The 4,957-nt window shown below is 45.6% G+C and overlaps 1 pseudogene; it reads left to right on the top strand.

Moving 5' to 3' along the window:
* Nucleotides 1-1,681: 1,681 nt before the first annotated feature.
* On the top strand, nucleotides 1,682-1,799 carry LOC124726223 (annotated as a pseudogene).
* Nucleotides 1,800-4,957: the final 3,158 nt, after the last annotated feature.

The raw sequence follows: 4,957 nt of genomic DNA, 5'->3' as shown, positions 1-4,957 counted from the left end.
TTCGGCACTACACTATCTACATCCCTATGCTTTGTTTTGCATCTATATTGTTATGATATCGAGGTGTATATATGATCTGATAAAAAGTGTACTGATAGCCCACGTAATGCGGAATTGACCACTAAATGCCACTAGAGGCAGACTCGCCAATGTAAAAAGAGGTGGGCAAGGCTGTGTTGTCAGAAACAGTATGGCAGTATGCAGCGGTGACTTCGAACGTGGACTTGTCATTTGACGTTACCTTCCAAAGCTGCCCAAGTCGACTTTTGGTAACGTTATTGTGAAGTGTAAACGCGACGGAACAAATACAGCTAAACCCAGAACAGATGGTTCAAATGGTTCAAATGGCTCTGAGCACTATGGGACTTAACATCTCAGGTCATCAGTCCCTGGACTTAGAACTACTTAAACCTATTTAACCTAAGGACATCACACACGTCCATGCCCGAGGCAGAATTCGAACCTGCGACCGTAGCGGTTGCGCGGTTCCAGGCTGTAGCGCTTAGAACCGATCGTCCACCACGGCCGGCAGATGTTAAGTCCCATAGTGCTCAGAGCCATTTGAACCTAGACCCAGATTTTTATATAATCCTTAATACCATATTTCATCTACATTTAGATCGATGTATTATGTTTCATATGTGTTATCATCGTATGTTAAGCCCTATTGGCTCCCGATGATGTTATACAGCAGATGAGCGGCGGAGTTTCCCCTTAATAACGGGAAACGCTTTCACACTATTTAACAGTTACCAGTCATGTTCTTCAACACTTACCAATGTTCCGCTTCGTCCCTGCTCACCACGTGATGGTATGAAATTTTTTTATTTTATTAAGTCTGTCCATATTTATTATACAGGATGAACACTAATAAAACCGACAACTTCAGGAATAGATTCCTGACTGGAAATGGATGTACACGTGTCCTGAAATACATCGTTGCCACGATGGCTGACGGTGACGAATGAAAATTCCTTTGTCTACGTGATGTGTGTTCCTTGTGTACTGCAGTCTCTGTGATTGATGCAGCGTACTGTAAGCGCATCGGGAGGAAGCCTAGATGGCGTACGCCGGCCGCGGTGGCCGTGCGGTTCTAGGGACTTCAGTCCGGAACCGCGTGACTGTTACGGTCGCAGGTTCGAATCCTGCCTCGGGCATGGATGTGTGTGATGTCCTTAGGTTGGTTAGGTTTAAGTAGTTCTAAGTTCTAGGGGACTGATGACCTCAGATGTTGAGTACCATAGTGCTCAGAGCCATGTGAACCATTTGAACCTAGATGGTGTTCGTTTAGGCCAAGAAGATAGGAACGGTAGAGAGGCAGCACGGCTAAGCGAAAACAAGTACCCTCACAGACACCAACCACATCATGAAACATTTAAACCTCATTTCGGGAGTCTGTGTTATCATGGGTCCTTTCAGACAGTTCATTGAGATGGCGGACTGTGCATGCACCAGATCTGTAGGACCTGGTTCTATAGGATGCTAAGACGACCCTAGTACAAGGTACAGACAAGTGGTTCGGCGACATGGTGTAAGTTAATGTACGATTACGTATGTCCTGCATGACAACCGCTACTATCCCTATCACATGCGGCGAGTGCAAGTATTATCAGCAGCGAATTTCCCTCTACGGGAAGGCTTTTGTCGATCTATTTTGCACCAGATCATTACAGTTATGGGAGCCAACGGCCTCGCCGCAGTGGTAACACCGGTTCCCGTCAGATCACCGAAGTTAAACGCTGTCAGGCTGGGCTAGCACTTGGCTGGGTGACCATCCGGTGTGCCGAGCGCTGTTGGCAAGCTGAGCGCACTCAGCCCTTGTCAGGCAAACTGAGGAGCTACTCGTTCGAGAAGTAGTGGCTCCGGTACCGTAAACGGACATACGGCCGGGAGAGCGGAGTGCTGACCACATGACCCTCCATATCCACATCCTGTGACGCCTGTGGGCTCAAGATGACACAGAGGCCGATCAGTACCGTTGGGCCTTCATGGCCTGTTCGGGTGGAGTTTAGTTTCTATTAGAATTATGGGAGTTCTGCAAACATTCTTCTTTACCGACGAGGCAACATCCCATGGAGACCACTTTGAACATCTGTTGTGACGTGGATGCTATGCACTCCAGCCTTGCAGGACTATTTGTTGTCATTGCATGCACACCGTCCATTTCTGCACACACGTTCGTAGGACCCTCTTTCCTCTATTTTCCAGTCAGGAGTCCGTCCCTGCAATTTGTCAGTATTAGTAACGTTCACGCTGTATACATAGATGAAATGTGTAATTTTGACGCCTGTTTCCCCCTAAAGAATGCTAATGTTTAACATTTAAGAGACGTGGTCTGAAGATGACTTCTGATAAAAACGAAACCGGTTACCAAGTTGACGTAACATTTTTAATTTTTTTTGCAAAAACAGACATAATGTCTTATGGCATAACAGCAATCAGTGATTTTATAATGTTAATTAAAATCCGTCTTGACTGAAAAAAATAAAAATAAATAAATAAATAAATAAAATTGCAATCAAGACGGATTTTAAGTAACATTTTTAATTTTTAATAAATCCTTGCGAGAAAGACTGATTTCTGCGATTTAATATCTAGTTGCCTTAAAAAGTTACAAACTACTGTCAAAATGACGTAATTAAACACCTTTGCATACAGTGACCCACCTCCAGTAGGAAGGCTGCCGTTAGAGTACGCAAATACGTGGCAACTTAACAATCCAGAGCGGCCTTTGCTAGAAGCAAGACAGGCTGGCCGAAAAAAGTAGAGAAATTTTGCTTTGTCGATTGTTTTCTTTGGGAGCAGTTAGTTTTTGACCGCTTTGTTGAGATAACACGTTTCCGCGATAGGTACAGCCAACCTCCGAGCCCCAGAATCTGTAGTTTAGACACCATGAAAGCATTTAAGCATCTTATATCTCGCGACTCGCAAAACTTGATTAATACATAAATATCACGATGGTAACTCGAAGGTAAACCACGAAATCACCCTTGCTGTAACTCAAGAAACGGTGTATTTCTGCTTCCGTCATATGGTCAACTGACGGAATCTCTCTCTCGCTCGCTGTTAACTCCTCGCGTATTTAAACAGTTCCTGTGTGAGTTTTGCTCCTGTTTGTCAGGCTCTGACTAAAGGTCTAATAATATGTAAAAGTTGAAACTTAATGTCACTTTTCCACTCACTTTAGTTTTTTCCCCTTAACTGATTAAATAAGCTTTTGTATCTGTAATTGCGGAATATATCTTCAATACACACTAATGAGTCAAAACATTATGACCACCTGCTTAATAGCTTGTTTGTCCGTCTTTGGAGCGAAACACATCACTGATTCTGCGTATCAGCGATCCGACAGTTTATTTGTTGGTAGGTCTGTGGAGCCGACCAGAGTGGCCGAGCGGTTCTAGGCGCTTCAGTCTGGAACCGCGCGACCGCTACGGTCGCAGGTTCGAATCCTGCCTCGGGCATGGCTGTGTGTGATGTCCTTAGGTTAGTTAGGTTTAAGTAGTTCCAAGTTCTAAGGGACTGATGACCTCAGCTGTTAAGTCCCATAGTGCTCAGAGCTATTTTCGAGGTTTGTGGAGGTATGTGGCATTAGATGTCTACGCACGGGTCATGTAATTCGCGCAAATAACTGCTGAGTTGTGTACGCACTAATGTCACCCAACAACGAGCCGGCCGCTGTGGCCGAGCGGTTCTAGGTGCTTCAGTCCGGAACCACGCGGCTGCTACCGTCGCAGGTTCGATTCCTGCCTTGGGCATGGAGGTGTGTGATGTCCTTAGGTTAGTTAGGTTTAAGTAGTTCTAAGTCTAGATGACTGATGACCTCAGATGTTAAGTCCCAAAATGCTTAGAGCCATTTGAACCATTTGAATCACCCGACAACGATTCAGTGGGTTCCATAGGATTTACAATAGGTGAATTTGGTCGCCGAGACATCAATGTGAGTTCACTATATCGCTCTTCAAATCACTGTAGCGTGGTTCTAGCTTCGATGCAAGGACACATGTAGCGCTGAAAGATGACGTCACCATCGAGGAAGACAAGAAGCATGAAGATATCCAGGTGGTTCGCCGCTGTCAGCATATTTTCTATTAATACAACAGGTCCAATGCAAGCGCAGGAGAATGTTTCACACAGCTTAATATTGCTCCCACTAGCCTGCGTCCGTAGCGCGCTGCGCCTTTCGAGCCGCCGTTCTCCTCAATGACGGCGTTTGTGCGGACGACCACCGACCTAGCGTAGCCAAAATGTAATTCACCCGACGAGCCGACACGTTTCCATTGATCGATGGTTGAATTCCGATGGTCCCCTGTCCACTGCAAACATAACTGATGATGTCACTGGGCCATCATGAGGGAGCACCATGTTGAACTGTGTACTATTAACGGTGCGCTTCAAAATTGTGCTCTTTCGGCAGAGACGCAAGCCATCAACATCTATCAACTTTACAGAGCAGACAAGCTTCCTAAACACACGCTCTGTGAAGAGCAGTGGACGTCAGACCATTTGGCGCCTAGTGGTAGGTTCACTGCCGTTCTAGCTGTTTCCTTAGATGTGGACGACAGTAACATGTGAGTATTCGAGCAGTTTCACCGTTTTCGAGATACTAGTTAACAGGCACCGCATAACAATAATCTGTTTTGGTCAGTGTCACTTATCTCAACAGATTTCACCATTTGCAGCACATATCTTCGCTAGCGTGATCTACCGTCTGTCTGCTCCGCTTAGATTCTTTTGTTACCGTCTCAGGTGCCAGCAACGCCATCAGGCACAACCCAACGTCGCGGCGGGCAGTGGACATTATGTACTGGCTTATCACTCTGTGTATTTGAGTCTGTCTAACGCTCATACTTGCGTAACACTAACCTCACGACCTGTCTTTAATTTATGTTAGTAGCTTTATCATAGTCAAGGTGATTAAGCGAGAGGGCAGGTCCAATTGCTCTTACTAGACGAA

This window comes from Schistocerca piceifrons, chromosome 1 (genome assembly GCF_021461385.2).
Source record: "Schistocerca piceifrons isolate TAMUIC-IGC-003096 chromosome 1, iqSchPice1.1, whole genome shotgun sequence".
NCBI lineage: Eukaryota > Metazoa > Arthropoda > Insecta > Orthoptera > Acrididae > Schistocerca > Schistocerca piceifrons.
This window is presented reverse-complemented; position numbering and strand designations above follow the sequence as displayed.